The following is a 12216-nucleotide window of genomic DNA, read 5'->3' on the forward strand; positions in this document are numbered from 1 at the left end:
CCTCTCTCTTAATAGTTCCCATTTTGGTAAATGGCACAACCTCTTAACCCAGTTGCTTAGGGTCCCAAACTTTGGCGTCATTGTGAACTCTCTCTTCATGAATCATATCCATTAGCTAACTCTGTCAGTCCATTTTCAAATTATATTCAGAATATTACCATGCTTGACCACCTTCTCTGTTTCCACAAATTCACATCACTGAATGTCTTACCTAGATTATCACTAATCGTTGCCTTTTAACTATTTTTCCGGTTTCTATCATCATGTTCTACAGATTATTCCCCAAATAGGAACAAGATTCTTTTAAAATCAGGGCATTTGGGTGTCTCAGTTGGTTAAGCAGCCAAATTTGGCTTAGGTCATGATCTCAGTTTGTGGGTTCAAGCCCAGCATCTGGCTCTGTGCTGACAGCTCAGAGTCTAGAGCCCACTTTGGATTCTGTCTCCGACTGTCTCTGGCCCTCCCTTGCTCATGCTCTGTCTCCTTCTCAAAAATAAACTTAAAAAAAACCAAATCAGATCATTTTACTCTAGTGCTTAACATTCAAAGGTTTTACTGTGGCCAACAATGCCTTACATGATGACCTCTCTGTCCTGTCCATCCACTTCTATCTTTGCTCACAGCCATACTGTTCTTGCTGTTTCCCAAACATACTCCTTCGGGCATTTACACACTGTTCACCGTTTTCCTGGAAGCTCCCTCTTTTGTCCTCCCACACCCAGATCCCCACATGGCTCGTTCCTTATTTCCTTAAGGCCTTTGTTCAAATGCCCTCCTCTGACATTCCTATCTGCTCATTGTATCTATAATATCCATTCTGCCCACACCCTCTCCACACTCTCTGCATCTATTCTACTTGTCCTCATTGCAGACATCTCCACCTGTCACTGTATTAAACGGTAATTTGTTTATTCTCTTATCTGTCTCCAGCAGGTCCAGGGGTCCCTGAAGGATGGACGGTGTCGGCGAGGGAGGGAGAAAGAGAGCCCAGAGATCCTTTCTGATCACCAGGCAGGCATCTCAATCCTGTAGGTTTTGGAGTCTTTATTTATAGGTCAAATGTTAACATGGCATCAGGAAATGGAATTTTTACAATGGATAGCTCTTTGTGATGTTTTTGGAAAATGTATAGAAACAGGTTTTACAGAAGTCTTCTTGCAGAACTGCCCCAATTATAGTCAGGTTGAGTAACTAAGAAAATAACAGGGTGTTCACATTTTAATAACACTAAGATTAAGTCATAGGTTTGTAGATACTCTTATCCATCCTCCTCAGAGTTGCCAGGGTAGGTGAAGGTGTTTGTGCAATGTAGGCCTTAGGGAAGGGTTTGCTATACATCATCAGTTAGCAAAGGTATAAGTCGTAACTTATCTTCTGCCCTTATCTGTTCCTTCTCTCTAAGTTAGGCTCATTGTCTCTGGGCAAGACTTGACTTTCCAGTTATATTCTTTATGGCATTGGAGAGCTAGCCATACCTTTAAAGGGTTTAGCTCATTTTCAATACATAGAATAGCCTCTTCGAGTGCATTTACCTTTATGTCTAGTTTTATGATTTCTTGACTAGCTAGGGCATGAGAGACATTTTTGGTTAGTTGATTTACATGTTGAGCTGTATGAACATTCTGAACTAACACAATGGTAGAAACAGAATTGTACATGTAAAAGTCAATCTTTTATGAGTAAGGGTCATTAGCCTGTGTATAGCTCAAGGGAAAGTATGGAGGGAAACAGGACCTGCTGGAGACACGATATCTGTTCCCATAATCAAAAGAAGAAGTTCCCACAATAAGTTCCTTCACAAGGTGCAATCATCATACCAGGGCCGGAATAAGGGGACAGTCACTCCCGATATTGATCAACAAGGTAACTTAGGGGGTCAGTGCTCAAGCAGAAATAATTGAGTGGGGGTGGATATCGGTGATCATCTGATTGGCAAGAGACCGTGCAAAATTGCTTTCACCTCACCAGGAGTTTTCTCGACTAGTGGGCTCAGAATGGCTCCCAACAGAGAGTGAATAAAATTTCTTTTTGGTTCCCCACATTACACTCAAAATATAGAGGCATTTCTTGGAACATAGTGAACAGTCAAAGGAGAAGTACTGAACAAACGAGTGAATGTTACTTTTTCTTTAATGCTTTTGTGGTTGTGTAATTTAATTTTCTTGATCAACTGATAAATTATATCTTTCAAATTCCCCTTCCAAAACACAATTCACAAAAACAAAACAACCAAACAAAACCCCCCATGACATCTACTTTTTGAAATACTGCATTCTAAATACCCAAAAACGAAAACAGATTATCACATAGAACACAACGTGATTAGGTTGAATACTACTAATACATGGACTTATGGTTTGAGAAAACTCATTGAACAGCTAGCTATATGTTTATAATTTTACTGAGATCATACTCTATATCTAAAATATGTTTCCATTTATTCAAATATATTAATCCTTGTGTTTTAGCCATCCCTGTTCCCTTCTTCATCAACTCTCAAACATCTTATCTTACTGCCTTCTAGTGATATCTTCCATTAATCAAGGTCCCCACCCCCCCATTTTTTTGTCATTTCCCTCACAGGGCTTGCTAAGGCAAGCTTTTGGTTGTTCCCTATCTGGAATATTGGAATACTGTATTTCCAGCCAGTCTAAAGTTCTAGAATGGTCTATGTGAGATCAATCTTGCTCATCATTGTATTCCCTGTGACTATCACCATTCCTGGCACCTATCTGAGTACTCACTGAAGGAATTAGCATATTGACATCTACTAGTGTATTTCTCTGTTGTGCATTGTATGTCTTTTATCTTCCAGTCTCCTTTATACAGGAAAGATTAAGGTTTAATTCTTTTCGAAGCTACAGGGGACATGCTAAAAGAAACTGCATAAGAATATGGCCCACATCAACCTTGCCTAGGAAAATGATCTGGAAATGAATGCAGTATTAATCCTCTACACCATTCTAATAATTATGAGTTAGCTTAGTTAAAACTGACATAATGAAATCGTGTATTAATGCTAATAGACAATTTCAAAGTAAATTGAAAATGTTAGAAAAAAAAGGAAGAACAAGACATGTTTCTAATAGTGTACCGATGGATACAGCTTTTATTCATTTATTAACATTCCCTAATAGGGTAAAAATAGCAGAAAAATGAAGGTACCTATGAAACTCATTTTTTGACGGAGCTTCATTCAATTTCAAATGTTTGATAATTTTGAATAATTGAAATGATTTCAAGTAATTTCAATTTTTTAATTTTAAATAAACTTTTTCTTTCAGTTGGTTAAAATAAAACACACTTTCAAGATTTCTAAATTTAAGTTTACATTTATAAATACTATTTCTAGGGAGTATTAGACTATGAATCATAGTACTCATCTAATACTTAATGGAAACAAATCAGGGGGAACTTTCATATATATATAAATTTATGTGCTTTATAATGGTTCTGTTAGAAATAATCTAGGCAAAGATACTCAATGTCTAAAAAAATCTCATTTTTGTTTGCTGCCTATTTTCACATATTTTTAAAGAACATTTTAGCCAAAGAAAATGTTTAACTATTTTGGAGAAAAATACAGTGGCCATCTTTAAAACCTATTTTGCCTTTTCTGGTGGGAATGAAGAGTGTGAGGTAATTTGAGTCTTCCTAAGACATAGGAGATTTTTTCAGCAGAACTGCTTTATTTCAGCAGTCTTGTCTGATAGAGAATAAATAAAAACATCCAGGGCTCATCTTTGGGAAACTCATTATGGTCATTATCTTCCTGAAGCTTAAGAGTGCTAACATTTTTACTCCCAACTTGAGAACACGTGCATGGACCTCTCATGCTTCCTTTTAGTAACATTTTGACAAGAATTATTCCTCTTGTCAAATATAAAAATGAGGAATAATTGGAGAAAAGAGAATTTGGATGGTTGCTCACTGCGCTATATGCTATAATGGGTATGACAACTATTATTCCTTATTATATTTAAGGTAAGGACCCATTAACTTAGCATTTATCTTTATACTGTAATGCATTTTCCCCTTATTGTGTGATTTTTCATTTTCTTATCTCTACTCTGATATTGTTTTATCTTAAGGACAACACACATTTTACTAAGTTGTTTTTGGCATATTCTTTAGAATCCATCACTGTTTTGAAAACAGGTAATAGTAGTAGTAGTAATATTAATAATGAATTAGCTAAATGAATGAATGAATGAATGAATGAGTGGAAGGTGTAAGGGAAGGTATGTAGGGTCATTTTTCATAGCCTATAAGAAAGACTGTTTAAAATTTTAATTAGGAATTTCTTTCCTTTTCTTTTAAACTCTGGCAAATGGCGTAAATGTACTCATCACACTTTCTTGCCAGACTTTTTTGTTTGCACAGGGTATCATTCAAAGCCTGACCCTGTACTTGTAGCTCATAATGCTGAGTAACTTATAAGATGACAGTATCTGTAGTCAGGTATACATTTTCTAGGGTTAGCTCCATAAGACAAATAGTTCAGGTCTCTGCTCCCTGTTTTCTGGGGTTGTCAAGGAAGGCTTACAGAAGTTAGTGTAAGGTCTCATTCCAGTTGGAGAGAGAGAATATTCTAAATTCAGATTGATTCAAAGAGGGTAGTCATATTCCTTTTATGTCCAGGAATAAATTTGCTCACTCTTCCATTCATTCAGTCATTAACAGAAAGGTAGTCATGGACAATTAAATACTACCATACTAGGCTAGATTCCATTCACGACAGTGAACATGGTATTGTACTTCTTAAGGAGTTTGCTCTTTTGATGGGGGGGGGGGAAACCAGTAATGCATAATAATCACTTAAATTTTATGATATGAGTTTTTTGAATTATGCCTCTAGAAGAAAGAACTGTGACTTTGGAGAGAAAACAAACAAACAAACAAACAAACAAACTAGGTTTGGAGACTGATTGTAACAACCCTTTGTAGGTTTAAGCAAATTATTTAAACTCTCTGAACTCCTGTCCTGACTGATCAACTTTCATAGATGACATGAGGATTAAGTGGAATTAACTATGTAAATCACCAGGTACCCAGAAGATGGCTAACTATTTTACCCTTTTTGAGCCCTCCTTATCTGTCCCTTCCTGGCATGGGGTTGGGGAGGGGAAGGGAAAAGGAGGTTAAAAAAATAAAGGGAAGGAAAGGATATGGCTTATCTTTGAAACAGACACAGTCTCACCAATTTTACCTCTGTGTGTGTGTGTGTGTGTGTGTGTGTGTGTGTTTATTTGTGTATGTGTGTGTGGTTACATGAATAATCACATAAAGTAAAAAAAAAATCCATGGATATGGGACAAGTTCTTAGAGCTCCAAGATTTACTACTGAGTGCTGTCATGCAAGTACAATGCTTACATTTACATTTGTGTTTATGTTTCCCAAGATGAAGACCAAACATATTGTGATGTACTGTAAGAAATAAGGTATTGACACGGCTCAGAGACTATCAGTGCGAAACTGAGTAATCATGACACACCAATTAGCATAGCTCACCAAATGCTAAGAAATTGTGCTGATTTCATACTATACATAAACCTTGTGATCACAAGTACTATAAAGTGATCAATACAAATTACATTTACTATATCATTTCATAAGTAACTCAGGTAGTACATATGAAACGGATGCTTATTTTCCCAATTCTAAAAACTAGTGGATTATTACTTAGCTCAATATTGCTTAATGAGAAAGTTTTCAGGGTTATCAGTCACTAAAACTGTCATATGAGATTATGTTTGATGGCTGTGATTTGTAAGGAGTGGCTGAGTTTTCTAAAATAGCAAACAAAAATGAAAATTATTAATGGTATTTGTGCAGAAATCTATTTTCTGAATTAATATTAAGTTAATACTGAGAATTACAGAAGTAGGCATGAGGCTCAATCTTTTATGTATTACATCCCAACTCTGGCAGTCCCAATGACATGATTCCAGTGACATAACATCATCTGCTGCAGTAAATAAAATTATAATTTTATTGGTTTTGTAAGGATTTTTTTAGTGCTCAATATTTCAATTTATTTCAGTTTTATAGTTTTTAAGCTCTAGAAATAATATGATTTTACGTCTGGTTTTATGTTTATATAAATTATAAATCACTTTCAAAAATTAATTTTTAATACCTATAGTCTTTAAGATATTTTATTTTCTGAAAGTGGTTTGTGCATTACTGTAAGTTTTAGAGACACTGAAAAAATCAATATTAATCAATAGCTTAAAAAATGCAATAACCCTCTAACTTTATAAAAATAGAAAGAGGAAGAGGTTTTCAGCATAGCAAATTATTTAAAAATCTCCAAAAGAAATGGCAAACATCACTGAGACTATCAGAACTCCTTCCAAGTAATCACTCATGGAAGAGACAGAATTAAAAACCCTGCCTAAACCTGCAAACGTAATTGAATCAGAAACACAAGGATTGACTTCTTAGCATTAGAATCCAGTACTTTAAAAAATAAGCCCTAAAAGCTTGGCTTAATCAAATGTCACTTGGATAGCAGCATTGATAATCTTGTTGCCCAGATGCCTTACCAAGCTTCATGGATAAGAGGAGGAGTTAGAATCAATGGTAAGAAGTGTTTAAAGAAGAAATTATCTCTTGCCTTTGTAATTCCTGGGCATCTTCACTTCCATTAATACATTCCCTTTAGAGAATATGGACTGTGGGAATTTAAATACTGTCACTTAAGAAGATCAATACCTTTGCCTCAGATATATGATGTCTAAGATTTTTCTAAGTCAAGCTAGATGCATTAGCTGAGACTTATCTTAAAACCACCAGCAAGTGACCAAAAGATATTGACAGCAAATTAAAAATGGTCTTTATATGTACAAGAAAGACAATTGTTTTAAAATCAGGTTCTTTAAATCACCAGTGAAGTTAGAGATTAATGAGTCAAGTTATAGCTGCATTCATTTACAAAATGAATGTTTCCATTTAGACAACTAGAAGCATCAGCATATTTTTGTATGTAAGACTTATAAGTGATAAATAGAATATTAAAATTAGAGATTATACACATAGGGTAGAAGACCCAATTATATATCTCAGGCTTTTAAGTAAAGGGAAGTTGTAAATTTAAATTATTGAGGTATTTGGCAATTAATTTAAAAAATGTGACCATTTTTGATGTAACCAAGCTCTGACTTGTCTATTGATGTATTTCTTTCCACTAGCCAAAAGAAAACACCATATATTCTGCACAGATACAGTTATTTAGTTATTTTGATTATTTCTCAATCTGCTTTATAAAAATCATTTGAAAGTTTAATGACTTCAATTCCTTTCAAATTTTATTCAGTTTTGGAAATTTTGAATAATGCTTTCAAGTTTTAATTTTTTAAACTTCTCTACTTGATGATGGCAAAGGTTTCATGCTACGAAATTCAAGGCCTCAAGGCACATCTGTCTTTCATTTCTAGCCTTTCCTTACTTCTGCAGATTCAAGCTATTTAACAATTATTTGTCTACCTTTCCTAAGGGTGGTTATAGGCTTTGGAGAGACAGGAGTGCATAGGAGGGAAAAGACCACTCTTATTGAGTTACATTACTGTGTGGGGAGACAAAAAAAGAAGAAGAAGAAGAAGAAGAAGAAGAAAATATCAAGCATGGAATGATGTTATATGGAAGATAGCAGTGGTTCTTATATAAGAGAGTGATGGGAGTAGAGGACTTACTTTAGGCATGATGGTCAGGTGACATTTGACATCCCTAAATAAGAAAGAGGCAATCATGCAAAAATCTCCAAGATGGCCAGGCCATATTTAGGCTTGGGAGAGGGCACACTCTTGGGCAAGTTCTCTGAAAATCCCTAGGCCCCAAAGGGAGGGGCTGAGATATTTGTGCCCAGTTTACTTTCAGTTTATGATCCAGCAGTTAAAAATAGTTCCATGCAGAGGATTTTTTTTTTTTTTTTACAAATAGTTTATTGTCAAATTAGTTTCCACATAACACCCAGTGCTCATCCCCACAAGTGCCCTCCTCCATGCCCATCCCCCCCTCCCCCCCACATCCATCAGTCCTCAGTTTTTGTCAGCATTCAAGAGTCTCTCATGGTTTGCCTCTCTCCCTTTCCCCCACCATTTCCCCCCTTCTTCTCCCGGTTGGTCCTCTGTTAAGTTCCTCCTAGTCCTCCTATACGTGCACACATATGATATTTGTCCTTCTCTGCCTGACTTATTTCGCTCAGCATAACACCCTCAAGGTCCATCCATGTTGCTACACATGGCCAGATTTCATTCTTTCTCAATGCCATGTAGTATTCCATGGTATAGATAAACCACGTCTTCTTGATCCATTCATCTGTTGATGGACACTTAGGCTCTTTCCATGTTTTAGCTATTGTGGAGAGTGCTGCTATGAACATTGGGGTACATGTGCTCCTATGCCTCAGCGTTTCTGTATCCCTTGGGTAAATTCCTAGCAGTGCTATAGCTGGGTCCTAGGGGAGTTCTATTGTTAGTTTCCTGAGGAATCTCCACACTGTTTTCCAGAGGGGCTGTACCAGTTTACATTCCCACCAACAGTGTAGGAGGGTGCCCGTTTCTCCACATCCTCGCCAGCATCTAGAGTTCTCTGATTTGCTCATTTTAGCCACTCTGACTGGCGTGAGGTGGTATCTCAGTGTGGTTTTGATTTGTATTTCCCTGATGAGGAGCGATGCTGAGCATCGTTTCATGTGTCTGTTGGCCATCTGGATGTCCTCTTTGGAGAAGTGTCTGTTCATATCTTCTGCCCATTTCTTCACTGGGTTGTTTGTTTTTCGGCCGTGGAGTTTGGTGAGTTCCTTATAGATTCTGGATATTAACCCTTTATCTGATATGTCATTTGCAACTATCTTTTCCCATTCCGTTGGTTGCCTATTAATTTTCTGGGTTGTTTCCTTGGCTGTGCAGAAGCTTTTAATCTTGATGAGGTCCCAACAGTTTATTTTTGCTCTTGATTCCCTTGCTTTTGGGGATGTGTCAAGTAAGAAGTTGCTGCGGTGGAGGTCAAGGAGGTTGTTTCCTGCTTTCTCCTCTAGGGTGTTGATAGTTTCCTGTCTCACGTTCAGGTCCTTTATCCATTTTGAGTTGATTTTTGTGCATGGTGTGAGAAAATGATCTAGTTTCATTCTTCTGCATGTTGCTGTCCAGTTCTCCCAACACCATCTGTTAAAAAGGCTGTCTTTTTTCCATTGGATATTCTTTCCTGCTTTGTCAAAGATTAGTTGGCTGTATACTTTTGGGTCCCCTTCTGAGTTCTCAATTCTGTTCCATTGGTCTATGTGTCTGTTTTTGTGCCAATACCATACTGTCTTGATGATGACAGCTTTGTAGTAGAGGCTAAAGTCTGGGATGGTGATCCCTCCCGTTTTGGTTTTATTTTTCAGGATTACTTTGGCTATTCGGGGTCTTTTGTGGTTCCATACAAATTTTTGGATAGTTTGTTCTAGTTGTGAGAAGTATGCTGGTGCAATTTTGATGGGAATTGCAATGAATGTGTAGATTGCTTTGGGTAGTAATGACATCTTAACTATATTTATTCTTCCTATCCATGAGTCCATGCAGAGGATTTTTAAATGGAACAAAATCCTAAGAGTATTCTGATAAAACCCTTAATGAAGCCAGAAAAGTAGAACAGATGTACTCTTCCTTCCCTCAAAGAAAAAAAAAAAAAGCGTAGATTTTATTCTAAGGGCAATGGGAAGCTACTGCAAAAACTTAACCAAGAAAGTGACATGATTTGTCTTTTTAAGGACCATTCTGGTATAGTTTGAAGATTATATTGGTAGAGTGATAGCAGAGAGACTAGTTAGGGAGCCAGTAAAAAATATGATTGATAGCCCAGGATGGTGATAATGGAGACAGTGAGCAAGGGTTAAATTTTGTGCTAGCTATTTTACTAGACTTATGACTTTGTTTAAGCCATAGAACTTCAAATCTAAGCCTATGAAATGGAAACATTAAAATGTGTTCTGTTTTTCAAAATTATTGTAAGTGGGATAGAAATGGAAAGAAGTAGGCAATCAGGTTTTGTTTTGGAAATTGAATTAAAAGCACTTGCTAATACATGTGTTGTAGGAGTGAGGGAAGAAAAGTTAAGGGCTCCACACCAACCTTATGAACCAGGTGTCAACTAATCTATGCATCATCTCAGATTATGCTATGCCTTCTCATGTTGTCATGGCTTGTGTATGTTGCTCCTGCTACCTAGATCACCTATTCTCTAACTTTCTGCCTGGTTAATACCTACTGATCCTTCAAGTTGTAATTAAAATGTCACTTGCTCTCTAAAACCTCCCCAATCTAAATTAGATACTCCTCTTTGACCTTCTAAAGACTCAGTGCACGCACTCCTCTGAAAGCAATTACCATATTGAATTACAACTGTTGATTTACATTCCAGATTCGCCCAACAGTTGAGTGTAGGAGTATGTGATAGTGAACAGGGACTGTGCCATTCCTCTGTGTACCTCTATTTCTTATGCATCTGACATTTTACCTGGAATATGGTATAAACTAAACATAGTTATTGTCAGATTTAGTGAATGAATTAATTCACTGTTACCTTCTTCCAACCCAGAAGGCTTATGTTTTTGTTGTGGTGGTGGTTGTTCGTACTGCTTAGAAAATTCTCCCTCTTACTTTTCCTTCACTGTAAACATATTAAAGAATATGAGTATTTTCTTTAGTAATAAATTGCATAAGTGAATGTCTATATCGAAGCGAACATTGCATTGGATAAAGTTAAACAGACAAGGAAGACTTTGTTCAAGATTATTGCAATAGAAGAGAGATCAGAACACAGTCTGAGCTCAGTATGGCTGAACCAAAGGGCAGGAGAGCTTTTAAGAGCAGAGAAAGGGAGGCCCCTTAGACCACCTGTGTTTACTAATCGGCCATTACAACACACCACACCTCTGAAAGTAAACTTTCACCTGTCTTCATGATAGGAAGTGGCTGTATAACTTGGAACAAGGCATCCACAGAAGTTAGAATCCTACCCTCCCATAGAGACGGGGGCATAGGAGTTCTGTTTTTTAAATTATTTGTTTTCAAAGGGTTAGGGTACAGATTCTTCAGAAAGACATCTCAAGGTTGAAAACCTGGTAAGAACCTTTTAGGAAGATTTACATCTCAAAGGGGCAGAGGAAGAATTCACAATCTCAAGTTTCCAAGGAAAATTCTATAAGAAAAGGGAGGTCAAAGCCTAAAGTCAAGAAGTCTGATTAAGTTTTTGTCAAGCAATTTTAGTCAAGAGGAAGATTTGGGCTGTCATGGTCATCTACCAAATTTAAGATTCTATTTACTTTGTTTATATCAGAGCACAAAGATGACTACATTACTTTAAGATGTAATTGCTAGTATACGTGGGATATATCCACTTATCAGATTTTGGAGATACAACAGCCCTTCCCTCTTTCAGTGTATTACAGATTCCCAGTGCTGGAAAGAGGGCTATATAATGACTTCATTTTCTGTGAACTGGGTAGCCAGTTCTGATTTATAAGTCTCAATCTATGTATGCTTGATAGATTTGCTCACAATGTTTCCAAAAACAGTTGGCACAGAGCGAGATGGAAGATAACCTCTATGACTGCTGGACATTGTGGTAGACTCCATTTGAATGTCATGCATTTCAAGATTTCCGGGGGGAGGTGGGGGAGGGGGAGACTTAACTACTGGATTTGAAGAAGATCCTATTTCTTCTGTTGATAAATTCTTTGATGATTTTGTTTAAAGAAGATTTCAGGCTCAGTCTTCCTGGTTTTCAAAATGTAAAATCTCCCTTAGAAATTCAGAGCACACATCTTCTTGTGATGTTAATAAGCAGAGTTTTTATTATGGTGGGTGCCTCTTTTGTTGTTGTGATAGTGTTTGTATAGGAAAGTGGTTTGGGAGATGCTGTTTGTTTTGAATGTAAAAAACATGTGGCATATAGTGAAAGATATTTGATGAATTCCCTTATCTCTCATTCTCATCTTTATCTGCTGGAGACTCAGCACTTTGCAGCCTCATTTGAAAAACATTTTCATCTCATTACCAAAGCACTGCTGTATCATCATTCTGATACTGGAGGGCCAGATTGTGTGACCGATGGGTGGTCAAGGACTGCAGCACCCAGACTGTCAGGCATGGTTTCTCATCTCATTTCACAAGAAAGACAGTGTTTGAATGAGGGATTCAGATTTGATTTTCCATCTTCTAGTTCATCTT

Source organism: Hyaena hyaena, unplaced genomic scaffold, assembly GCF_003009895.1.
Source record: "Hyaena hyaena isolate Hyena2069 unplaced genomic scaffold, ASM300989v1 scaffold_816, whole genome shotgun sequence".
Taxonomy (NCBI): domain Eukaryota; kingdom Metazoa; phylum Chordata; class Mammalia; order Carnivora; family Hyaenidae; genus Hyaena; species Hyaena hyaena.